Source organism: Melopsittacus undulatus, chromosome 3, assembly GCF_012275295.1.
Source record: "Melopsittacus undulatus isolate bMelUnd1 chromosome 3, bMelUnd1.mat.Z, whole genome shotgun sequence".
Taxonomy (NCBI): Eukaryota; Metazoa; Chordata; class Aves; order Psittaciformes; family Psittaculidae; genus Melopsittacus; species Melopsittacus undulatus.
In genome coordinates, this window is record NC_047529.1 from 61,361,561 (window position 1) to 61,389,186 (window position 27,626).

The 27,626-nt window shown below is 42.7% G+C and overlaps 1 protein-coding gene across 3 annotated transcripts in view; it reads right to left on the reverse strand.

Annotated features, from left to right (window-relative positions):
- The window catches only part of FYN (FYN proto-oncogene, Src family tyrosine kinase), a 145,869-nt gene that overhangs the window by 76,126 nt on the left and 42,117 nt on the right, over positions 1-27,626 (reverse strand). For all 3 annotated transcript variants that reach the window (XM_005154693.4, XM_005154692.4, XM_005154691.4), the window contains exon 2: positions 4,792-4,862. The gene's annotated coding sequence lies outside the window, so the exon portion shown is untranslated. The remainder of the gene's footprint in view (positions 1-4,791; positions 4,863-27,626) is intronic.

Below are 27,626 nucleotides of genomic sequence, written 5' to 3' on the forward strand. Positions count from 1 at the left end.
AAGGCTCCATTTGGGAAAGCATCCCTGCCTAAATTTAGATTGAAAAGAGCAGTGGACCTCCAGGCCCCAAGATAAACATTCAGCTTCAAGGCTTGTGTTTGAGCCATTCACAGCTTTCCTGGGAAAAGAAACCTGTGGGAAGAGGACAAGCAGACAGTGGCACACCTGGTGCAGAAAGATGCAGACCAGGTTTACAATACAGCAGACCCCCTCTCTATTCACAGTTTGATCTGCCACTGATCTTGATGGCTGTGACCAACTGCAGGGTCTAGATGAACAGGGAAAGAACACCATACTGTTCATCAAAAGCCATGCTTGGGAATAGAAAAAACTCCTGTGAAAGGCAAGAGCTTTAAGGAGATTCTGGACTGGCAAAGAGCAGTCTGACTAGGGGAAAAAGATAAAACACATTACACTAAGGTGTTCTGTCCTACATCAACCATGCTTCTTGGGACTTCTTGAGGTCGTGTAAGTATTTGATGTGGGAGGATGTCCATTTCATGACAGCTTGCCAAATGCTATGCTCAATTCAAGACAGGTCAAACCTGTAGTGGCACGCAAATATCTGCTCTGACAGCTGCTTTACAAGAATCTCATTCAAAAGATGTCTCTTCTCACACTGCTCAGAAAGATATCATCAGCTTAGCTGAGGGAGTTTTAAATTCAGCCAAGATTTCCCTCCCAGCATTCAAGTATACTTCCCTAATCAGCTCCTAAATCCATCATGAATTTTTGATCTGGAGGCTGCATGACCTTTTCTAAGACTTTTATACAAGATGAATAAATAACTGCTGAGTCTCAGAGCTCAGCTGCTATGTCAAGACAAATTCAGAACGTTCTCTTGATGTACAGTCCTTCTTGGAAGCAGTGGGTTAGGGACAGACACTGGGCAAAACTGGTTCCTTCTCTTATATTTTTTTTTGTATTTATTTTTAAACTGCCTGGGTATGTGGAATGCTATAGACAAACCTACAGCAGCGTCAGAGATATTTCAGAGATCCTTACAGAAGAGAAACTCAAGGTTCTTGATTATTCTGTCTCAAACAGTCTGAAGTGGGAAGAGACAAAGGAACAGCTGTGAAAACAAGCAAAATTTGCAGCCTGTTTACATATTATAATGCCTCCAGGAAAACAATATTAAACTCCAGGGCAAAATCCTGGAGCATTGAGCAGTACAAATACAGCTCCAGACTGGCTTGAGGAATTACCAGGATGTTTTCAATTCAGCAGTGAGAAGTGTCTCTCTTCTTTGGCTTATATATCTAGGCAAGTCAGGAAAACAGGTCATTTTCACAAACATCAGTTTGTCAGCCAACCTTTCCCAAGTTTTGAGATTCAACTAAGTGAAGCAGCCATGATCTTCAAGTCTGAACATGGGTTAAGAATCACAGAATCATAAAATAGTTAGGATTGGAAAGAACCTTAAGATCAATATAACCCAAGAAGAACCTCTGTGAACCAGATTGTGGTTTTGCTTGGTTTCCCCCCCTACTTCCTCCCACCACTAACAAGTCTACTTCATCTGTGTGATACCACTTTTCCTTGGAGTCACAAGAAGCAGCTTCTCCAATTTTGGGGTCTTCTCTGAGGCTCCTCTCACAGGCAGGGAAGATGCAGTCTGAACTGACTGATAATGAGCAATAACAAGGGACAAGGAAGCACTTTTTCACTCTGAGCATGGTCAAATATGGGAACAGGTGCCCAGAGAAGCCACAGAACTTCTAGCCAGTTGAATTTTGAAAATCAAGGCTCTTGATTTCTTCCTCGGTGCTACATGGCATCACTGTTTCTGAATTATGACTACTCCTTAACCCATGAGCACCACAATTTTGTCACACCTCACACAAATATCAGCCGATCTGTAAGGACAACTTTTAGGAGCAAAGAATCGTTACTACCACCAAAAAGAAAACTAGATATAGATCCTATCTTCTTTTGCATTAACAGAAATTAGTACAAAACCTTATCACAGAATCACAGAATCCCAAGGGTTGGAAGGGACCTCAAAAGATCATCTAGTCCAAGCCCCCTGCAAGAGCAGGGTAACCTAGAGTACATCACACAGGAACTTGTCCAGGCGGGCCCTGAATATCTCCAACATAGGAGACTCCACAACCCCCCTGGGCAACCTGTTCCAGTGCTCTGTCACTCTTACAGTAAAGAAGTTCTTCCTGGTGTTAACGTGGAACCTCCTATGCTCCAGTTTACACCCATTGCCCCTTGTCCTATCACTGGATATCACTGAAAAAAGCCTAGATCCATCATCCTGACACCCACCCTTTACATATTTGTAAACACTGATGAGGTCACCCCTCAGTCTCCTCCAAGCTAAAGAGACCCAGCTCCTTCAGCCTCTCCTCATAAGGGAGGTGTTCCACTCCCTTCATCATCTTTGTGGCTCTGTGCTGGACTCTTTCAAGCAATTCCCTGTCCTTCTTGAACTGGGGGGCCCAGAACTGGATGCAATATTCCAGATGCGGCCTCACCAAGGCAGAGTAGAGGGGGAGGAGAACCTCTCTTGCCCTACTAACCACACCCTTTCTAATGCACCCTAGGATGCCATTTGCCTTCTTGGCCACAAGGGCACATTGCTGGCTCATGGTCATCCTTCTACCCACCAGGACCCCCAGTTCCCTTTCCCCTTCACTCCTTTCCAGCAGGTCAACCCCCAACCTGTACTGGTACATGGGGTTGTTCTTCCCCAGATGCAAGACTCTACACTTGCCCTTGTTGAATTTCATCAAGTTTCTCCCTGCCCAACTCTCCAGCCTGTCCAGGTCTCACTGAATGGCAACACAGCCTTCTGGTGTGTCAGCCACTCCTCCCAGTTTAGTGTCATCAGCGAACTTGCTGAGGGTACACTCAGTTCCCTCATCCAGGTCGTTGATGAAAATATTAAACAGCACTGGTCCCAGCACCGACCCCTGAGGGACTCCACTAGTCACAGACCTCCAGCTAGATTCTGCCCCATTAACCACAACTCTGCCTTCTTCCTTTCAATCACTTCTTGATCCACCTCACTACCTGATCATCAAGCCCACACTTCCTTGGCTTATCTTTGAGGATGCTGTGGGAGACAAGAAAAACCACATCTACCACTCTATCATCATCCATCCAGCTAGTTACTTCCTCATAGAAGGCTCTAAGGTTGGTCAAACATGACTTCCCCCTGATAAAACCATGTTGGCTGCTCTTAATGACCCCCTCATCCTTGATATGTCTAGAGATGGTGTCAAGAATAAGTTGTTCCATCACCTTTCCAAGGATGGAGGTAAGGCTGACTGGTCTATAATTACCTGGGTCCTCTTTCTTGCCCTTATGGACTAAGGAGCTCATGCTCTTATCTGTGGCTTATTTTTGGCTCTGCAATTAAATTCTAGTAAAATAACTGCTGTTTGTATTTCCCAATATATGGTGCAAGCTTACAATATGCACAATTGTGAGAAAAGCCAAGCTGAAGAGAGAAAATTGCTTAAAAAGAATGAGCTGCAGCAGGGTTCACCATTGTACCATTCCTCAGGACTTTTTGTGCATTTGGTCCACTTCTGTATAAAATTCTCATCTTGGCTATCTTATCTCTAAGAGTATACATTCTACAGAAGGCTAAGTGATCTACATTTAAACATCTGCTAGCTAATCCAGATCTTTGTGTACGATGTAACAACATCTGTTTTTTTAAATGGCAGAAAAGAACAAGTGCTCCCACAGAGCCAATCTTTGATTTTCCGTTTTCTACCCTACAAGCTATCCAGCTCTGAAGTCTTCTGCCAGTGGAGAATAAGTCAGTTTCCATCGGCAATCTGCACACGCTGCCTGAAGAAATAACACCAGTCCAATATCCTACCTGACCAAGGGAAAGAAGTGAAACAAACTTCTGCTGGCTTTTTTTTCCCAAGGGTGTCAGTGATCGATTGGCATTACCTAGAACTGTATGTATTGACAGTTTCCTAGGGGGAAAAGCAAGATGAGCTTACAAACTGCTCCAGATTTGCTGCTTTTTTGCACATTGGAAGAGTTTTCTCTGGGTTACTGTGCTCTAGTTGGGGCATGTCACTAATTAGCTCACTTTCTTCTCTGCCTCCCTTTCCTCACAGCAGTGCAGCTCAGCAGCACAGACATATCACAGACAATGTGCCACATGCCCATAGCACTGTAGGACCCGAAGTCTGTAGGAAACTCGTGTCTCTAGAAGTGTTGTATACAAAACAGCCAGAGAAGCAGCAAAGCTTGTCTTTGTGGAATGGAACAGGAAAACTGGTACAACACACAGGAGCATTTAACTGCATTAACTACTACTATCAGGCATAAGCAAATCATCATAGTCCCATGTGGCAAGTGTGCCAGTCTGACATTCTGGGAATGGATGGAAAGATTTCAGAATGATTGGACACTCTCACCACTTTGGGTGGTATGTGCTCCTTCTACATTATTTTTGCTCCTGATTTATTATACCACTGGCATGCTTTTTTCTTCCCCTTGTTTTTAAATTAGGCCTTTGTGTTTCTTCTCCAGGTTTTAGCACACTCTTGGGCAGATTATAACAGCCACAAACACAATAAGCAGATGCCACAGAGCAAATGAAACTACATTCCTCGCCCTGAGGCCTAGCATGCTGTTTTCTGTCAATGCTTCTCATGCTGCGAGTCTCCACAGCAGAGGGAGAAAACCACATACAGTCAACTATGTCTCTGTACTTCCCGCCAGCTAAAAAAGTTTAAACTGAAAAAATCTAAAACAATGTTTCTGAAATTCTAATTGAAAACCAAAATTTATCAACACAGCACCACTTACCAGAATATCCCCCCCAAAGAGAGCAAGCTTACATTCACCACATTTCCTCAAAAATGGCTTCAAAATGTGCCCTGTAAGACAAGAGAGAAAGGGAAAGAAAAAATTAGTGACTGGAACACCACAAATTATGTTGCATTTCTTTCTCATTCTGCTAGCATTTACTACCAAACTTCCACAATTTCTTCTGTTTTAGGAAAGGAGGTAACTGGATATGAACCTTCAGAACTAGTTATTGAATTCCACCCGTATTATACAGAATGTTCAAATAATTGCAGTTCTCCCTCAGACTGCTCAGACACATCACTCTCACTGACACGATAGCTATTCAGACTTCAGCAAGACGAGGTCGACAACATGAAACGCGCAGCGGCATACAGCAAGTGTGCCAATTATATTAGATCCAGCCCTAAAATATTGCTCAACCCAATATCTCTTTGCTTTAGCAAAGTGTTTTTGAAATATGATGCCTCCAAGGCTCTCACAGCCTCCTTGTACGAAAACTACACAAAGAAATAAACAAGGGGTTGTGCCACACTACATTTTTAGACTATATTAATTACTTGGTGCTCTCAAGGAGAACAAAGAGAGAGAAGTAAGTCAACACAATATCCAGATTGACACACACTAGTGCCACTTTGTAGATGACGGAGAGCAGAAGTGACAAATGCCACCATTTTGCCAACCCTGAGTAAATTTCACATGACAGCTACTCCTTACTCTTCCTTGAGGCAAAATCTTTGAAAGGACAACTCATGGAGCACAGACTAACAATGATGCTAAAGCGTTTAGTTTGTAAACTCCTAGAAGACAGGAGCTGTGATTCTGCTAGTGTTCAGGTTTGGGAGCATTAACTGCACATGTTTCAGTGCCCAAGTGTCCACTCCAGTGAAACCAGACTGATTTTGAACTGCTTTAAACTCCCATTCTCCCCACAGTTTCCATGAGAGAGGTATCTGTGAATTATTGATGGATGAATAAATTTACAGCTATACACAGACTACTTGAAACCGTGTATTGTTAAGTGTGGAAAACCGCCTCAGCTGCGGAAGCCACAGACCTTTGCACTAGCACCTCTCCTGACGGTTGCTGTAGGCATCCACAGGAAAGGAAGGGGGAATGGCTTCTTAGGTCAAGTTGCTTTTAGTGGTCATTGTTACATGAAAAGTAGCTAAGAAAATAAAATTTCTATTAAGGAATAATCAAATAAATCTCCTATAAAACATGGCAACTGGATCACTCTGTTCTAAATCCTGATTAGCTACCAGATGTCTGATCTCATAAGGCTTAGGCTTCATTTGGGTGGAAGGTTCAGGGTGGGGAGAGAAGGAGAAGAAAAAGAATCATTACAAATCAGATGAGGCTGTTGCGAAAGATTTTAGGAACAGACATTTTTAATCACAAAACTACAAGCAAAGCATCTTTTCTCTGCTTGTTTAGTGGCTGAGAAAAAAACTGGCCATATCAAGGAATAAAGAAAGAAATCCCCAACACCCCCTCCTCCCCCAACACCTTTCATACAGAATTTCTGAAAACACTGAAAAAAAGATTGGTCTTAACTGCTTTGCTCCAACTCAGGGAAGGTGGTTATTATTCCAGTGCCATCCATTTCCCTCCCTAGCTGCCAGGCATTTGGCCTGGAAAGAAAAAATCAAGTCAAGAAACTCTGCTTATGCCTCTGAACTAATTGGATAACATCTGTATGCAGAAAAGTTAGGAGCTTAAGAGACGAGCCAGATCCGAAACAATCCAATAGCACCTCGATTCTGGATTAGCTCATTATTTTCTTCTACACCAAGAGACTGATTTAATAATTTCCCCAGAGAAGTGATAAATAAGTGAAACTCTACTCCACACTGCTGGTCCCATGAATACTTGAAAGACGGGGCAGGCACTGGTGCCAAAAGGGGCTGGGCTCCCCCTGGCACTGATGTGAAGCTTCTGGATGTAGCCCCAGCAGCACTCCTTCCCTCCTTCACCCCAGCACAAATGCTTGTGCACAAATTGGGAGGAAAACAAACTGTTGGTTTTTTTTCTAAAAGAAACCCCCAAATCAACAACAAAAAACCCAAACCAACCCCAAAACCAAACTAGGGAAAGAAGGAGAAAAGGATGGAGAGGTGAATGTAGGATTTGGGAATGGCAGGCCTGATTAGTGTTTATCTGGCTGTAGTGCTAGTTTCAATCAACAGAAAAACTGCACTGTTATGGTACTGGATTCCAGGCAGCTGTCTTTATACATACTAAAGGAGTTTAGTCCGAGCTATCCACTGAGACCATGTACGAGAAAAAGAAGCAAAAGGGCTAGGTAAAGAAGTGGCTAGTTAAATTTGAGACAGAGAGACAATTTACTACACCTCCAGCCTTGCAAGAACTTTTGAACTTTGAGAGTGGCAGACGAAAAGCTTTTTGCTTGATTTCAGAACATGAGCAAAACGTGCTCTGTCTCTCTGGCTACAAAGGAGATAAGGTATTTCGAGGTAGAGCAGGGCAGGGAGGGAGGTGGGAAGGGAACATTTTTTGCTGCATAGTTGGGGGTGAGGGCTGGACATGGCTTGCAGAGGAAACCAAAGATTATTCACTCTTTCTTTGTATTCTGCCTGGGGTCTCTGCAAAACTCAGTTTTATCCTTAATAATTTTCATTCTGCCTAAGCATGTAGGAGGAATATTCACTTTTCTTGAAAGCTTTGGATAATGTTACTTATGTCTACATTCTGACCAACACTTTTCAGACCAGCTTTGCTGACTTTGCAGATTATAGCATAGGAGGTGCAAAATCAATGAATACAAGCTTTGAGGCACACCAATTTTGGCTTCGTTGTAATCAGTATAATAAACAGAAGAGGTGACAAAAAATTTGTCTGACCAAAATTACTACTGAAGAGGGCTTGCTTTCCCAGGCTACTGTGTTTGGGAAAGATGAAAACCCAGAAGTAGCCACCTGACTACCCAGTGAAAGGTGCCCTTCTTTTGGATAAGTCCGTTTGCACAAGTAGTTCTTTTAACAGAAGGAATTTATCATAAAAAGTTTAGATTTGCTTTAGTTAGGAAGAGTTGGCTGTAAGTGTCCAAAGGTATGCCCCAGTATCTAACAGGCTGCTGGCACCATCTGAATGACATAGAGTAAACATTTAGGTTTATTTGCTACTTCAGCCAGGGGAAGAGTGGGAAAGGAAGAGTAGAGGTTTCAGGCCAAGGAAAAGTGTTGAGAATGAGAACCTTTTCCAAAAAAAAAAAAATCATACTGAACTCCCCTTCTGCTTACCATCAAAATGAGGCTGTTTTAAAGTATAATCAATTGAACAGTATCAGATTTAAGAGCATCAGCTTCCCATAAGGAGCTGCAACTATTGATCCCACCACCCCAAACTGTGACACACACATCACTGCCAATACGGAAGTGGTGTCCAAACAAAAGCTGTCCAAGCATCTCCTCCTACATGGTAAGACATGGTAAAATACTTAGCTCACCAACAGACATGGAAAGTTGCTCTGAATCTCAGAGATACTTAATTTGAAACTTTAAAGAAAAACAAAACAGTCTTGGGAGATAATCAGCATCCTTTCCAACCCTAACTATTCTATGATTCTATGATTCTGTTAACTTTTCCTGTGAGCAGCACCAAACAAATTGGTGTTTTTTTACCAAAAAAACATACACTCTCCCCAGTGTTGCATGTATACCACCAGTGTTTTTATGTAGCCTTGTGTAAAAATTACTTTATTTTTTGTAAAGAAGTAAGTATTTTGTGAAACAGAATGTGGTGAGTAGCACAACCACACATCATTTGTGTGTTTGGTTTCATGACATCACATGCTCCATAAGACAACCCCTGTTTTTTCTCATCAGCTTCCAGACAGATTTCTGTTAGTTCATATTGAGATTAGAATTAAGTTTATTACTACTGGCAAAAAAGAAATCATTAACAACAGATATAGTTACTACTTTTTTTCTCAAGCTTGCACTCCCAAATCCATTAACACCCACCAACTTCCAGGATCTTCGGATCAAGTCTGCCATGAACAATCCTAGATGTGAACTCACAACCCCCCCGATTATTCATTAAAGCAAAAATTGTTCAGTGACAATTTACCCACCATTTAAAACATATGACGACATGATTTAAGACATTAAAACAGTTACACATAGGATTCTGGTCTGGTACATGATGCAGTCATTGCAGTTCATGAGAGGTTCACCCAACTGGAAGAAGTGGCTGACTGAAGTCATAAGTGGTCTTAAATACTTTTTAATTGGTAGTAGATGCAATTGAGTTTATGATACTCAGACACAGAAGAAAATCTACATAATGATAAGCATCTGTCAGTTTTCTATTACTAGCATGCCTCTGCTGCTGTTTTTTCAAACCTCAAGTAGAAGCAGGCATCCTGGTGCTTGAGCTGCTATTTTACTTGGCAAAAAAACAGGGAAGATTAAGGTTTTCAGGCTGGAGAACAGCTTACAAATAAAAATCTCTGGATCAGGATGTGTAACCTGTAAATGAGCTTGATACACTTTGTAAAGAAAGTGTATCTACTACTCAGCACAGTAGTAGACTTCCTTGTTCATATGCTCTAATGTCATCTGTCTTATTTTACAACACATTGTATTATGTACATTTTGGGTCATGATTCAGTCCAGAAAGTACTTTTCAGTAGTAGGTTACTATGGCCCTACAGTAACAGGGTTTTGAGTTACTTTTTTTAGACAGGGTAAAGACTCTGTTACCCAGGCGGCTGCTGACACTAGTGCTGGTACAAATGCACAGAGGTGTGAATGTTCAGTTTTGCCTAGGATGCAGTGTATTCCGCCTCTTCCCACCCCCATAAGATTTCTAATTCTACTAAAAAAGAGAACACCCCTGAAAACCCCAACCAACCAACAACAACAAAAAAAAACCAAAACCCAAACAAAACAAGAAAACCCCAAAAACCTTCTAAAAGCAACACTGAACACAAGAATAAAAAACCTCCTGCATGTTCACTTTATATGGCCAGTTTATAAAGGAACTGCACATCTTCACTTACATAAAGCAATCTTTCACTGTGCAATGCCAGATTACATATAAAGAACCCTTATCCTGTGAACATCTGAAAGTTTTCCAACAATAAAACATTTAGTTTAAGGGAAATTTTAAGGCTTGCTCTTAGACAGAGACAGAAGACACCCCATTAGTCTGAAACTGCCCCCTTGCGAAGTGAGGGTCCCAGACAGGAGGCACATGATATGAAAAAGTCCAGTCATCAATGGGGGTGGGGGAGAGCTGAGCAACAGAAAGAGGGAGCTCCCACAGGAAGCAGATCATAGAATCATAGAATAGTATGGATTGGAAAGGACCTTAAGATCATCTAGTTCCAACCCCCCTGCCATGGGCAGGGACAAAGCAGATCTTGCAACAAGCCCAGACACAACCCTGGGCAACAGCTGAGATAAAACCCAGCAACACCATTAGAAGACTCAACTACGACTACTGTTCTGGTGGTTCGTCCTCCCATGCAACAGTGCCAAAACTTGGAAAGATGACAGCGGCCACAGGGCAGGCATCCTGCATTTTTTCATGTGAAAGTCACTGGATTTCTAAAACAGTTACTTGAAAACTTCATGCAGTTGCAGGATGTAAATAAGGATAACTTGGTCCCTCCCCGAAGGGAGTCACAAAGTAGATTAATGGTTTAAAATCAAGAATGTTTTGTCTTCACTATCAAACTTGTGGCTGTCTAAAAACATCTTTCAAACTCCTGCCCTTTCCATTTGGAGCAGGAGGAACTCAGATGAAAAGTCACTGTTGCAGTGGCAAGTCCTAAGAAACAGGGAGCACAAAAACATGAGGAAAATCCTCTTTGCTTGAACTTTTCATAAAGACAAAAGAAACCAAACCACAAATTGTGTTAAAGATCATAAACTGAACACTTTACTCTCCTCACAGACTGGATCTATTGACGTATCTTTAGCACACATGCTGCAGCCAGCTGGTCCCCATGTCCTGTTTCCTGTGGCATCCAGCCCTGCCAAAACATATTGCTTGCTCTCCTTCTCCCTGAGATGCTTCACTCCCTCAGGCAGGTTTAGCCCCTAGATGTTGCCAGCTCAGTATTGGTGATATTAGTACCTTTTTCCTCTCTCAACTTTCAAGCAAGACAAACTAAACTAAATCTTCCTTATATTCAAAACTAAATCTTCACTGCTAAAGCTTGCCTTTTCCAGGCATCAACTTGCTCTGTAAGAGAGCAGAGAGGTGAAACCATAAAGGAGCTGGGACCTGAAAACATCAAGGCAGCCTGTAACCAAGCACTTCTGAATAGAAAGTACCAATAGAGGCAGAACGTGTGGATGTGTACACTTAACAGAGGCAGATGCAAAGAGACAGAATATGCCAAAAGCATTAAGTAACACTTGGTGAGACAGCCAGTGGTTATGGCGAGTAAGTGAAACACAACACTGAGAGGGTACAAGGGATAGAAAGACAAATGCAATGGCACTCATGGCCCTTTGCTAAATCTTGCCTTTTGAAATTATTCTGAGAAGGTCCCACTGCCTGGAAGAGAAGCAAGTGTGTATCTCTTTGCAAGTTGAAAGCCAGCCTATGTCCTGCATACATTGTCTGCCCTGCTGGAACTGCCTGCCCCCATGTCAGGGCATTATGCTCAGTCACGAGGCCTGAGCAATCAATGGGGGAACCTATTAGCAAGATCGATACCAAGCACGCACTTAGACTGAGAACATTACTCATATATGAGGCGCATGTGATTGCAGCAACTTCAGTTCTCAGAACAGTAGAAAAATTACTTCATTAATTGCGGGAAGAGTGCTTACAGTTTGAGTTGCAGAAAAATGAGAAGTACTATGCCCTAAGCTTCTTCTTTTTTTTTTTTTTAATAAATGAGTCTAAAAATAGTCCTAAACCCAGACTGTACTCTCCAACCCTATGAGCTGGCTCCTAGGATGCTGAGCACCCCTGGAGCTGAGGGAGAGATGTGGTGGCTGGAGCCAGCACTGTGTCCCTCTCCGCACCCTTCAGCCTGCATACCCTTACCTGCCTAATATTCCAGTGGCACCAGTAGAGTGCTTCTGTGGCCAGAAATAAGCACTCACGTCATTGTTAAAGATAAAAAAACAAGGGGAAAAACGGCAAGCATAAAATTTTAGAAGCTTTTGTTTTAATAATTGATTTTGCAGTTTGTCTCAAAGAAGAAAATGTTTTTCTCTGAAGATACAGGGTTGACCCTAAAGTACCTTTAGCAGAAACTGGCTAAACAGCGTATGTACAAACACTCCACAGAAGCAGTTAAAGGCCATTTAGAAGTGCAATTACATTGCAACGTAAATATAGAGGTTCATATACAAAAAAATGGTTTTATAAATGATTTTACCTTCCCCCTTTAGAAAGAATTCTAGCTATGTAACAAATATTTTTGTGCTTAATCAGTATGCAAGGTTTTAATTAAGGATGTTATATCCATGATGTAGAATCATAGAATAGTTAGGATTGGAAAGGACCTTAAGATCATCTAGTTCCAACCCCCCTGCCATGGGCAGGGACACCTCACACTAAACCAGATCACCCAAGGCTTCATCCAACCTGGCCTTGAACACTGCCAGGGATGGAGCATTCACAACTTCCCTGGGCAACACATTCCAGTGCCTCAACACCCTAACAGTAAAGGATTTCTTCCTTATATCCAGTCTAAACCTCTGCTGTTTAAGTTTCAATCCATTACCCCTTGTCCTGTCACTACAGTCCCTAATGAAGAGTCCCTCAACAGCATCCTTATAGGCCCCCTTCAGATACTGAAAGGCTGCTATGAGGTCTCCACACAGCCTTCTCTTCTCCAGGCTGAACAGCCCCAACTTTCTCAGCCTGTCCTCATACAGGAGGTGCTCCAGTCCTCTGATCATCCTCGTGGCCCTCCTCTGGACTTGTTCCAACAGTTGCATGGCCTTTTTATGTTGAGGACACCAGAACTGCACACAATACTCCCAAGTGAGGTCTCACGAGAGCAGAGGAGAGGGGCAGAATCACCTCCTTCAACCTGCTGGTCATGCTCCTTTTGATGCAGCCCAGAATACAGTTGGCTTTCTGGGCTGCAAGTTCACACTGAAGCTGGCTCATGTTCAGTTTCTCATCAACCAACACCCCCAAGTCCTTCTCTGCAGGGCTGCTCTGAATTTCTTCTTTGCCCAACCTATAGCTGTGCCTGGGATTGCTCCGACCCAGGTGTAGGACCTTGCACTTGGCATGGTTAAACTTCATGAGGTTGGCATCAGCCCACCTCACAAGTGTGTCAAGGTCCCTCTGAATGGCATTCCTTCCCTCCAGCATATCAACTGAACCACACAGGTTGGTGTCATTGGCAGACTTGCTGAGGGCGCACTCAATCCCACTGTCCATGTCATCAACAAAGATGTTAAACAAGACCGGTCCCAACACTGATCCCTGAGAGACACCACTCGTTACTGGTCTCCAGACGGACATTAAGCCATTGACCACAACTCTTTGAGTGCGACCATCCAGCCAGTTCTTTATCCACCGAGTGGTCCACCTATCAAATTGATGTCTCTCCAATTTAGAGACAAGGATGTCATATGGGACAGTGTTGAAAGCTTTGCACAAGTCCAGGTAGATGACATCAACTGCTCTACCCCTGTCCATCAGTTCCATAGCCCCATCATAGAAGGCCACCAAATTGGTCAGGCAGGATTTCCCCTTAGTGAAGCCATGATGGCTGTCACCATGAAAATATACAGTATACGCTAATACTGCAATACAACAGTACCATGTCAGCCAATCCCACTGTGCAAGAAATCATAAAACACATACATAGGAAGAAATGGTCTCAAGACCTGGCCAATTTACTTCTGGGCTTTAAAGTTTTAAAGAGTTCAGCATATATCCTCTACTCTTAGGACAAACTGGGGATGAAAACAGACCTGTGTATTACTAAGAACTTCTTGAAGTTCAGTCAAATCACAAGTTTAGCTAATTTTGAGGATGTAAAATACTATTTTCATCTTGTACATGCAATAATTTAATGGATTAATCACTCCATATTTTGTGCATCTTGTTTTCATAACTACAGTAATTCCAAAATTGTCTGTGAGTGAAACGAAAGTATGGCATGGTCTACAATCATGCCCCACGGGGGGGGGGTGGGGGTGGTGGGGTGTGCTAGGGAGGAAGGCAAAGGTGGTCTTTGCAGAAGGCATGCCACCTACATGTGGTCACATTTCCTGATGTGAAATATTAAAATGTTGAAATGTGGCTGAAATTCTGCAAGAGTGAGCTGTTTGTAAATCCATTTCTGTACCAAAGAGAGCCCATGAAGCAAAAAGTAAACAATGTAAGAAAAGAACATAGCAACACGATTAAAACACAAAGAATGAAAACACTGCATTGCAGTTATTAACTACAACGAACTGAAAATAAACTGTTTCCTTTTTGCCGTGTTCACTTTAATCTTCTGAGAGGCAGGAAGGGGGAAGACAGGAGGAGGCAGCAGTTTCAGACTTGTGGAGCTTATCAAATCCCAGATCGGATGATTAGAGCAAAGCTAAGAAGCAAACATCCTCTCTCCCCACCTCCCTCCCTCCCCAGAAAGGAAGCACAGCCTTTAGGACCAATCTGCAATGTTTGTTTGTGGCTCTTTAAAGGATTACTCCAGAGAGCATTTTTCTTAAGTTGTTTTTATATCTTTCTGAGAGTTTCAAATTAAACAAGAATACTGGAAATGGAAGAACATAAAAGGTAACATGCTGGTTTATTCTTTATTAATGAGACAAGTAAAGCAAATAAATAAGGTCCTTGGTTGTCATACAACACAAAGCGGAAGGGAGTTAGAGTTTTAAATATGAGAAGCATCATTACAAAATCTAGGAAGAATCACGGAAGGGCTGAGGGTGGAGAAAAGTGAAAAAAAAGAGGGCCATCTCTCATGCTACTTCATGGGTACTTATTTTTATGATTTTAATGATGAGACTTCATGTTGGTGAAGTTCTATATCCAGGAAAGAAAGAAGAAGAACAATCCCAAAATGTCACTGTATTTTGACAGTTTTCTTTCTAGAAAAAGCCCTGCTCTCTAGTGCCTTCCAAAAAAGACTCTCCCATAATGAAAACCAGGAAATTAAATTCTCAGGACAACACACACTAGAAGTACAAATGAAAAGATTTTGCAATGACGTAATGCTTCAGCCCCAAGTGTGGGATCAAGCCTTTATTCTTTCACGCTGCTCTTAAATACATCAGGGTTCCCCTTAGAAAATGAGTGTCTCAGCGTGAACCAGAATAAACACAGGGTTCACGTAATTCCAGGATTGCACTACATTAATAGAAACCTCATTGCTATACAAAAGCCACACAAAAGCATTTATTTTGCTGAAATATTCTATGGATTTAAAATGTCACTACTATTCAGTGAATGCCTGAATGGTGGAACTAATGAATGTGAATTTCCAGCTTGTTTGGGCTTGTGATGCTAAATTTACAATGTGGGTCCCTCCTGGGCTGCATCCTGACCCTCCTGGCTTCCCCACACCCTTGGTGGCCAGTACCCGGCCACATTTGCTGGGCAAGCCTTGCTACAGCCACTGGCCAACTGCCCATGGCACCCTGCCCTTGTGGCCTGCATCCAGCCCATCTCATCACAGCAGCTGATGCATTGGAAAAAGGACCAGGAAGCCTGATGCTGCCCCTGAAGCCCCCTCCCTGGTTAGAGACAGCCTGCAAAGTTATGAAGAGGAGGACTGGTGCACAGACACACTGGGTTAACAGCCTAACCCCCACTTCCTCAGGAAACTAGGCTAAAAAAATCTGTTTTTTCTCTTGCTGTGCCCCCCCTCCCTACCCCCAACTCTGCAGATGTAGTATTAAAAAAAAAAAAAGAAAAGAGTAGCACAGACCAAGGCTTAAGGGCTGCATCATATCCCCAAACAGCATCTGGATTACTGTCTCAGGCATGTTTCAGAAGTGCCATTGGCTTCCTGTTTAATATTTGTGTTTTATTGCTGCACAAAGTCAGCCTCCTCTCAAAGAGCAATATATTACTCTCACATCCTCCGAGCTGATCCTTAATGAGGATATTCTGGTTTCTGGATATTCAGAGACCTTCTGTTGGTATCAGCAGCAGATCAGCATATGCCTGAATGCACAGCATGCAGAGAAGAAGTCAGCTCTCCCTATTAAAACAGAGCCACGGGATTAAAAGGGACCTTGAATGACCATCTAGGCCGCTTTCCTCCCCAAGGCAGGATCAACCACACTTATGTTATTCTTTTTATTATTCCACCTGACGTAACTGAGGGAAAACAGATATGCTCTGGGGCTCTAACTCCCTTCCTGAGCCCAAAACCTCACCCCTGTGTTGCCCTGGTCCAGCCCTCAGCCATGCCAGTTGGTCTGATAAGAGATCCCTGCCTGCAAACCCTGCCTTCCTTGCATTGCCATGGTTACAACACATGCATGTTGAGCCTATATTTAAAAGCCTGCAATGACAGGAGATGCTGGCTAAGGCCTTAGAATTGGTAAGGACTAAAGTTCCTCCAATGAGTGCTTACTGTTTGTTGAAGTGCTGCAGTCTGAAAGAGAAAGATGGGTGGTGAGCTACTTCAGGCAGGGACTCAGTATTGCCTGCATCTCAGGAAAAAAAAAAAAAAAAACAACAAAACCCCAGGGTATTTTTAAAGGACAGACTTAAAGGACAAGAAGAAATTCCTGCCAACATTAACAGGGCGGGTTAGGTCTGAAGAAAATCCATAACCACTTGTTAGAAAGCAAATTCTGTGTGCTGGAGAGACAGGCATCACAGGGTGCCTGAAGGAGAAAGATGCCCTCTTGGAGCTGGCTGACAGATGGGAAGTAGGGAAGGAGCAAGAGGCTTTGGTAGTGAAGATGGGCACCTTGTGCTGAATAACAAAGGAACCAGCAGAAGAATGCATAGGGGAGGTTACACTGTTAAAAAATGAGGAAGGGGGAAAAATTCCTTTTACAAAGACATGGTATTATCATTTGAAGAGGCCAGAGAAAAGGCTTTTGCATTAGTTTAAGAATCAAATGAGTGCTTAGATGTGAATTTCAACTGTGTGGTCTGGATAGCACAGGGCGTTTCTTAAGAGGCAGTATGCAGGAAGATCCTGCTGATCTGAGTAAAGACAGGGGAAACTGGGAGATGGACAGATTTTGGCCTGACTGAGGCACACCAGTGTTGTCCATGGCAACAGAGGGGGGAGGTAATGGGGAGAGCTGCAGGTGGAGGGAGGAACGGATGTATCAATGGATATCTGTTTAGCTATGCTGAATAAGACCTGATGGCTTGATACCCACAAAGAAGTGGAAAAGACTAATTGAGGTTATAGCTTGGACAAGGGGAGAGAGGCCTAGTTTTACATTGCCGTCTTGAGAATCAGATATACGTATCTCTACAAATCTATGGCTTTATGATAGTTTTTACATTATATATCTGCATATAAATACATATTTACATATATACATGTAATAGCTCCATGTTGGCTAAGTCATCTTAAATAAAGTTGTAGTGAGAAGAATCAGTGAAAGAACACAGTCCTGCACTCCCTGCCAAAAGCAGAAAATGGAAAAAGGCTTTTCCACTTGTTTTTTTTTTTAACGTGTCTGTGAACAAAACATGTAACAGCAAAATGCTTACCTGGAGAGTTTAAGCTGTCAAATAATAATTTAAAAATTATTGTTGTAGCCAGCTCTATGCTGTGCAGTTTGACGTACCGTTCCATGCTTCCCACGCACCCACACTGCCATACACCTCATAGGATGTGTGAGCTGCTACTGGGCCTGTCAGCAGTCACTTAGCTGGTACAACACCACTTACAATATCAAAGATGTGTATTTTGGTCCAGTGACGGATATGTGTGTAGCCATGTGTCAAATCCTCCAGCATGCTGAGTGCTGGAAACAAATGGCACTTTCAGAGCAGTGCATCTGGGTCACTGCCTGCTCTCGCTGTGCCTGCGAGGACCTCAGGGAAGAAGAGCAGAGCAGGGAGAAGCAGGCTGCAGGTTTGAGGAGCTGTGCTGGCAGGTCTAATCTAGGCCACTGGCTGTAATCTGGATACCCTCACCCTGGAAAGAAAAGTGGATTTTGGGTACTGTAAGGGTAAGTCTTTTGCACCCCTAAGTGATGAGGTCGCACTGGTTTGTTTTCCCTGTACTTTCAGTACTCTCAGTTTTGCAGGTGTAATCAGGATTATAAAAGCACATTCAACCTTCCCCCCATGCCCAGTAAATCACTGAGAAATAGCACACAGAAAGCACTCACAGGCTCTGCTGTTTAGTGCTGTAACTAGTTTGGACTCATGAATTTAGGAAATGTCACATTTGATTGTGACCTCGAATCAAGTTCACTCTGCCTCGCTGAAACACAAGACGCACCATTCATGCAGCGCCCGGAGTGCAGCCTCCAGCTGCAGAATGTGGGTTACCAGAAGCAGGAGACATCTGAGAAGGAGCATTCAGAGCAGCACGTGTGCCACTTTCAGCCACGAATGCATTCGATTATGAACTCTGCAAATATATGAATGGCACAGGCTGGCAGCACAATCCCTGAAAGTATGTATCCACAACAATCCTATGGGAAAAAAGAGAGATGTGCATCTGAGAGCCACAAAAAGGCAAGACTTTTCTTTTCTTTTTGAATATGCAAATCAGCTAATTAATTTCCCCTCCAAAAACCATTTGCACAATCTGGGAGCTGCTGCAAGGGCCAATTGTGAAGACTTTAACAGTAAACATCATCAGCAACAACTAATGAATAGTCATATTTTAAAACTAAACTGCACATGCCAAAACTGTTAAAGTTAATTTCTCTTGCATGTACTCTTACATCTAATGGTAAAATGTCAACAGAATCTGGGACTACAACAGCTCCACAGAGCCACTGGCATTGCAGCTGGACAGCCCTTGCAGAACTGCTACCTGCCACATCAACGTGCCCTTCTTGCCATGCACTGCCAGTAGTGAATATTTGGATGACAACCAGTTTATTTGGTCTGCTTCCTCTCCCCATGTTACTTAAATGCTCATTCACTGCTAACTCCACTTCTAACCCACGTATGCAGACATACAGCTATAGCAACTACTCTGAAGCACCTCACTGTCATGGTTTAAAACCCAGTCAGCCATGCAGTCTTGCTCACTCACTCCCCCTCCCTTCCCCCTGACTCCTGGAGGGATGGGGAGGAGAATTGAAAGAAATTAACTCCCACGGGTTGAGATAAGAACAGTCCAGTAACTAAGGTATAACACAAATCACTACTGCTACCACCAGTAATAATAATGATAAGGGAAATAACAAGGGAAGAGAATATGATACCACCCATGCACTGAACCCAGCCAAGCAGTGAGTGCCCTTCCGGGTAACTTCCAGTTACATCCTGGGCATGATGTGCTGTGGTATGGAATACCTCTTTGGCTAGTTTGGGTCAGGTGTCCTGTCTCTGCTTCCTCCCGGCTTCTCCTCCTCCCTGGCAGAGCATGAGACTCAGAAAGTCCTTTGTCAGAGTAAACATTTGAGCAGTAACTAAAAACATCGGTGTTATCAGCACTGTTCCCAGGCTGAAAGTCAAAACCACAGCACTGAACCAGCTACTAAGGATTAAAAAATGACTGCTGCTGCTGAACCCAGGACACTCATTCATGAAAGGTTATCAAGAAAGGGAATTGTGTTTGACCTTGCCATACATGTGTATGGGGAGCAAAACCAGTACAGTCTCTGCAAGCAGAGAGAAGCATTTAAAAATAGGACAGAAAGTAGGTGAGAGCATGCTTCCTCATAAACACATGTGTTTTATCAACTGCCTGACCTCGAAATCACTTCCCTCTTCCAGACAGACACCTCTGGGTCACATCTTTCAGCACTGTTAAAATTTCAACAGCTCGCTGGTTGCGCTTTCATGGAGAGGGGGAAGGGATGTGGGCTGTGCATCAGACAGTCAATGCAGAAATGTATTTAAACAGAAAATCTTCTCCCAGGGACAGGACTTCCAGTAGCAGGACTATTTAAGAGGAAGAAAATAAAAAGCTGCAGTTCTGCAGAGTGACAGATGCATATTGTACAGTTGGGACTGTTTATGTCCATAGAGTTTCCGCTGCACTAGCAGTAACAGAAGAATTTTTCCTCCTGGGCAAGCTCTTTCTCACTCCAGGATTCACAGTGGAGCAATTACAAGCCTCCTAAAAGCCCTGCAAAGCTTTCAAGGCTGGCAGTAGCTACAGCTCCTAACCCAGACTGCCTGCAAGCACTAACAGAGAGCAGGGCAGTAGAAAATGTTACAGCCTAGTTGGAGTTTTAAACACTGGTGAGTATGAACTTCAACAACTTCTGCCCTACTTGCCTTAAAAATGTGCAGTGGTCTTTTTTTCTATCAGTGATGTAAAAAATTAAAGCTGTTAACATGTCTTTTTATGAAAGCTGACTCCCTCACTCCATCAATGGAGCAGTGTCACCCTGCAAGTGTCAGGCTTACCTTTCATTTTGAGGGGGAAAGTGCTGGCATCCAAACAAGCATGTACAAAGTGACAAGGGCATAGAAAGCATTTTGTAGGCTTGGAACAAAACTCTGTTTGTAGGATTCACTTAGTGAAAGAATTTATGTTAACAGAGCAAGCTATTTATAGCAACTCTCCATAGAAATTAACTGTCTCTTGATTCCTGTCCTTGTGAAACGTGGCTTTTTAACCAGAGAAACACTCTCTTTACTCTAAAAGCATGGATGAAGGGGGCACGGGGAAAGGGAAGCTGCTCCCTGACATACACCCTGCCACCTCCAGTTGTACTAGAGATAAAGTCTCCCTGTGCTGTCAGCATAAAAGGTCACTCATGGTTTGAGCACTGGCACAGTGACACCACTCTTCCCGAGGCCCCTTGGCTGGACAGCTCTTGTGAAAGAGATGCCAGTGCCCAGCCCATCACTCCCACCTCTGAGCTGTGCCTGTCCAGCTGACAGACACACATAACTGAGATGGGCTGCTCTTCCCAGGTTTCTCAAGACGCACACGTTTTACAGACTCTTAGTCAGAGTTAATCCGAATACACCTGTGAAAGACTACAGTTCCTTGAAACAGCACATGGACAAGCCAGGAGGTAGGAGATCCCAGTCTTTCCCCAGACAGCCTTTCATAAGATTGCAAATGAGAGCATGTTCACATATCCTCACATTTCACACACTCTGAAATGAAAGTATTGCACTTTAATCCTGATCATACACCACCAGCTAGCTAAAACCCCACAGTTCTGTATACACACCTCACTAGTTTTGCAAAATCATCACACAGAATCTCACCTACTTATTACAAATGACCCAGATCCATGGTCTGCTTACTATCCAAGCTAATTAATTATTTCCACAAGTTTGCTCAGACAAGAAGCTGAGCAAACTGCAGGCACATGATTTTTCCCAATAAATTAAAAAAAAACAACAAAAAAAAAACTAAGAAAGCAGCAGACTTGCTGTTTCAAAGTACAAAAATGTAGACAATTCAGAAACTAAAACATGCACACGCAAACCAACCAACCTAAAATATTTTTTGTTTAAATATTTCCACAAAAAAGTTGCAATCAAGTCTTTACATCCATATCTGAGAAAGTTGTGCTGCTGGGCTTTTAAATGTTGAGACCAGAGCTACTTGGCTAATAAACTGTACCACACTGGAGATTACAGTTTAGACTTGACTAGGGGGGAAGCAAAAGCTTTACTTCAGACTAAAATAACCTCACTTTTCCTAGTTCAGACCCTAGATATCATCCCTGTCCCCTGCCTTTTCCAAACTCTTGACAAAGCTAAGGCTCTCTTCATATACCCTTGCCCCTAAATCTCATCCATCAACAGTTTTGCATAAAATCCCTCATAGTTAGCTCCCTTACACTTCTTCTTTCCAGTATCTCATACTGACAGTCTCAGTTGGTTTTGAAAAAAGGCATATCTTAGATCTAATAATTGTACCAATAAACCTAAATTAGACTAATGGAAGCCCTGAACTGAAAATAAAGCTCTAAAATCTATGTGGTATATATATATCATGAGACTTTATTAAACTATAAATCTGTCGATTACAATCTAATTTTCTAAAGACAGAATTATCTTAAGCTGATTTATTGCCCAACATAATAGCATTTTATGTCTATGATGAAAATTAGATTATATCAGGTTAAGTTTGTTTATAATTTGTTTGTAATTTTAGATTACCAGAATTAGACACAGTAAAGTCTTCACATAGATGAAATAATGAAATGCAGTATATTTTCACAACCGTATCTGGTACTCTCCAAGTCATAAACAAGCATCTTGCTTCATAGTACTTGAAATACTGTTTGAAATGAGGAATTTCTCTTTCCATATTCCACAAAGGGTTAGCTTAAGCTGATATATGACATCACTTGCTTTAAATGTGTAGATCCGATGCAAATTATGAGTGCTGATCAAGAAAAACCCTGAGCTTTACCTACCCATTAGATGCAGAGGCTGTTCTGCTGCAATTCTTCACTACTGTAGTTCAACTGATTTGCCTGCTGCAGCGGAGACATTGGGGTTTAAAATCAATCACTTCAAACTGTTTTAAATTCTAAAACAGTGGTTGATGAGCCACACAGGAGAGTGAGTGTGAGCAAGAACCCTGGGGGTTGGCTATGTCAGCCTGGAATCATAGAATGGTTTGGGTTGGGGGAGACCTTAAAAGATCATCTCATTCCAGTCCCCCTCCCATGGGCAGGGTCACCTTCCACTAGACCAGGTTGCTCCAAGTCCTGTCCAGTCTGGCCTTGAACACTGCCAGTGATGGGGCAAGACCTGTCTTGAACCAGAGCCTGGAGGGAAAATCAGAGAACACCCCTTCACTCAATGTAAGCAGAAAGGTACACACATTAAAACATGAGCTAAAATGTAATTGATATTTTCTTGTGCCATCTGGCAATTCAAACATGGAGTCCTTCAGACTCATTGACTCAGGGACTTTGCACCAACTTACTCATTGATGACTGACCAAATCCCAAAACTCTACAAAAAACATCAGTTAAGCTTCTACATGGCTGTGTGATAGCTATATCCATATCATCCCTAGCTGTTTGGGCATGGCTACATTCACATTCCTTCAGGAGAAAATGGATGATATTTGCTCTGCATTAAGGTACAGTTTCTATGTATAGGCTACCTGGGAGGGCTGGGAAGAGATGAAGAGCCACCAAAGCTGCTTCTAAGCCCTTGCCCTGACCTGCTCATCCCTTGTACCCTCAATCTGTTTCTTTACAGTGGCTGGAAATCAACTGCAAAATATGAACTTTTTTCTTCTGGCAACCTTCATTTTTAATTCCCTCTTTGTCCAGTGTCACAGGCAAGGAAAGAAAGGGAGATCCCACTAACTTCAGTTATTTATTTAGATTTGCTGCAAATATTCAGAGATCTCAATAGCTCTGTTACTCAAAAGGTAAACAGCAGTAGTGACGCACTCCAAGAAAGCATCCCGCAAGCCTACTCCAAACAACAAAAATAACTACTGTGAGCACCAACTGTCATGTGTTAAAACTCAGTGCTATTCTTGGAGCAGATGCAGGCTCGGGATTTTTTTTCCTTTTTTTCTTTTCTTCTTCTTTTTTTTTTTTTTATTAAGGAATAGTAATTTCAAACCAGTCCAACAACTCGTGACATGTGATGGTCTTGGCAGCTGCTGATTTTCTAAATTACAATTACTGGCAGTTTATCAGTCTTAACAGTTCAAGACAGGCAGTTTGACAATGCTAACGGACGCTGCTTAACCAAAACGCTGTTCCCACGGGCTCTCTCGTGCACACTTTTTCCTTCCTTCTAGTTGAAGAATTTCAAGTGCTCTGCTCTGATCTGGCAAATCCTCACCCTGGCTCTCCGATCACTGCCAGTGCGGCTCCATTACATCTCCATAACATACACTGTTAATAAAAAAAAATCATTTTTACGATGTGTTAATTGTGCCCCCTCTGCCACATGACTGCAAATAGCTCTGGCAAACAACTGCACTTCAATGAATAAAAAGTTTGTTTGACCAAAGAGTAATTGGAGTTGCTTGGCACTGAAGATGAATACAGCAATGCTCCAGCTGACACATCTTGCACAGAGAGTCCTATCAGGTCTCCTGTACTTACTCATACATGCAAAACACAGCAAATAACATTTCTCGAAGCTTTGGACTTGAAAAGCAAGATTTCTGGGCAAACTGAAATATCAGCCTCTTTAGACTCTGATGAATGACTGAATTTATCTACTAGCTCTTTACATTCAGTAAGCCACAATAAAGTGCTTTCATTGATGAACTCAGACAAGTTCTATTTTTTTTTCCCTACCAGATGTAGAATTTTTATTAAACGCACCCATGGGCACAACATAAACTGTCATTACATGAATACTAGCAATAAAAAAATGATAGCTCCCATACTTAAAAAAAAAAACCCTCTTCTTTTACATTGCATTAAAAAGCCACAACTATACTTTAGACTTGGGCGCACTGAGCAGTTAAATCACAGGTACTAAATCCTAAATCTCTGGAACATCAGAGTGTTATACCCACTTTCAGCCAGACCTTCAGTGCTCCTGGTGCTTTTGCCTCTGTTAAGTCCTCTTAATGCTGTTAAGTGTTCACATGATGCAAATAGTCATCAGCTATGTGTGGTTTTTGACTCTTACACGTTTTTACACCCTCCGTCTTCTAGAGTTTCGAACTCTAATCTTTTAGAGTGTTCAACTTATAATCTCTCTGTGCCAACAATTTCAAAGTTTCTGCCACAGAGGAGAAACATACTCTTTGTCATCACTTTACAAACAGAACTCACCATTCTTTTTGCCAGGGATTTTACGGAGTAGGATCTTCACTTGGGCAAAGGCAGTTGCTTTACATCAAAAGGACCAAAATCACTAAGGACTCCTAGTGTAGGAACATTGCTTTGTCTGATCATCCTTCCTGACAATATCAATGGGAAAATGCCCACTCATTTCAGTAGGAGCAGGCTCCCACAGACAGAGGAAAAACACAAAGCATGTACAGCTGCTTCCCACTGTCAGGAAAATGGAAGAGGTTCCTTTTCAGAGGGTACCAGAATCCATCATAAAAGCTGCATTCAGAAAACCACAACTATTCTCTCCTAACATAAAATACAACAACTTAGTGAAAATATATTGCAGACATTTGAAAATGTAGAAGGGAGAAATAAACCATTTAGCCTTTTGTTTGGAAATCTCAGACATGAACTGCAACCTTTCATTTCACCTTTAATCTACCTTAGTAGCAAAGCAAACTCTTGAAAAATAAAGAAAATAAGCCCCAAACTCTGAACAAAAGCAAGTCCCAGAGTATACTGGAAGAGTAAACCTGGGTGCTTCTCCAGATGACCAACTCAATTGCCCCTCTGTCAGGGATGCTGTTCTGCAGCCAGAGAGCACCCATAGCAGGTCCATGCCCAGCTGGAGAATATCATTGCTCAGAACATAGCTGATGCAGGAGGGGACAGCAGGACCTGTGGTCCCATGCACATCCCCAAGGCAAACCCAAGGGCTCTTAGCAGGGACTGCAGAAGGTAGCCCAGCCTTCACCTTTTTTGTCCACCTGAAAGCTCTTCCTGTAGCCTTCAGTTTGCTGGAGGGTTTAACTAGATTTTTATTGATTGATTTTTTTTCACAGATACCAGTTTTATTATGAAATTAAATGGTCTAAAGTGGGAACATTTTAGACACTGAAGGGAATGCAATTTCTAAAAAAAACATCATTTGAGAGGATATTTTTGATCATCACTTTGCTCTTCCAACACTTCAGTAAAAATTTTAGTTACAAAACCCCAAGCAGTGGGGCAGGAACCAAAGAGGACACACACGCTGGAAGGCAGGTTGATAGCACATCAGATGTTCATTTCTGTGTACCTCAGAAAAGGTCTTACACAGTGGAGAAAAGAGTAGGGTTGAAAGCCTACCAGCAGCAGAAGAAAGTCCTTAATAGAAGGTGAAGGGAATGCAATTTCAGTGTAATTGAATGTCAGGTGGTGCTGCCCACTTACAGGAGGGAACTTGCAGGACGCTGAAGAAGGTGGATGTAGAGGGGAAGTACCTCCACATCCAGAAGAAGAAGTACCAGCTAATGCTCCTCCCCTGCACACTGACACAAGCAGCTTACCACTGGTATCATCTGATCTACAGGTCAGTTAGCAGAGATCTGCAGAATGGGTCCCTGGTGGGAACCACAGCAGGGAAGCAAGGCTGGCAGCAGGAGTAAGAAACATCAGGTCAAAAAATGTATGTGGGTTCTGGAAATACCAAAGCCAGTGTCTTCTCTGGGAGATGTGGTGGGACTTTTTACAGAGTCCCTCCAGCACTGCACATCTCATAACTGAGACTCCAGCAGCTGCACCTTAGAATATGTGTGCACATGCCCTGAATGGTCACAAGGCAAAACCTCACCCGGCAAGAAATACCCTGCCTCTGGTCAGGCAATACAGGAAGGCAAAGCCCCCGTAGCTTGGTATGAGTGCTCTGACAAGCAGTTTTGCAAAGATGAACTTACAGCATCCTCTACTTCATGCCACCATTTTCTCCCAGGTATGTACTCATTCCAGCCTTGAAGCTGCTGCTTATTTCCTCAGAGGAGTAAGTGATTTCTGAGGAGGAAGCAGCTGGCACATCCCTCTGGAGGCGTGAATGCTGATGCTGGCTATAGCAGCTGCAAGTTCCCTCTGCAAACACTAGTGACCAGTGCTAGCAATGGCTTTCACCTTACTGCTCTGCAGAGGCAGGTGACTGCACAACACCTTCAGAGGAAGCTCATGCTGCTGAGGACACAAACTGACCTAACTCCCTCTTCCATCCTCCAGGCTTCCGGGCAACATGTAGGGGGAACTTCACCTCAGGGTAGTATAAAGCAGTCCAGTAATTTCATGGTTTCCCTGTAACTTGTACACTCTTTCGCTCTCCTCTGTATGCTTTCACACAGAGAGAGTTTGTGGCTTTCTCAGGTGTGGCAGACTGTGAAGATGAACAGTGACTGCTGTTAAAAGATTTAGGGACAAAACCAAAAAAGGTATTTAGGAATTTGGCTTTTAAATCCTATTTGATGGAAGTTTAAACCCTTAAGCACTTCCTTGGCTTTAGCCTTACAACTTTAACAGGGAAGCCAACAGCATTGTGAGTACTCACGTGTTCTTTCAAGTTTACATGAAAGAGAATGTGGCAAAATAACTAGATCATGCTTCTCATTTAAATAGAAAATAAGAAAGTCTGTGGTATGCACAAATGACTGAAAAAGAAGGATTTAAAACATTCGGTATTTGTATTTCTGAATATAATCTGCATTAGAGACACCCATCCAGACAGCTAAACACATCTGCAAGCAGTTATTAGATTTATGCATGCATGTAAAACACAGAAGCTTTCATTATTTGTAACCTGATTGACTTGGGTGACCATGCAGCTCTCAGCTTGCAGAACATCTGTGGTGGTCCGCTTTCCCTCTGAGCTTACCTCCTTGCAGCTCTCCATAGCTGTGATTAGTCATTTGTGCTTCAGAGAGGAAGCTTACTTGGTAACAACCAGAACAGTGGGTGAATGTGCTATTTGGTTTTGTGGTCACTCTAAAGGTTCCTCGATGAACCCCAAAATAACATCCTTTTGGGCATTCCCATGCTCGGCAGAGCATACAGAACTAGGTCAGGTAGTACTTGCATAGGTTTCTGCAACCAGTGAGGATGGCAACTCACTAAACAAGCCCACCTGTTTTCAGGTGGGCAATTTAGGTCCTAATTATTACCTGACCATGGTGCCAGAAACAGAGGAACAGCAGTTTTCGGTTACCTTTCACAGAGAAAGGGACA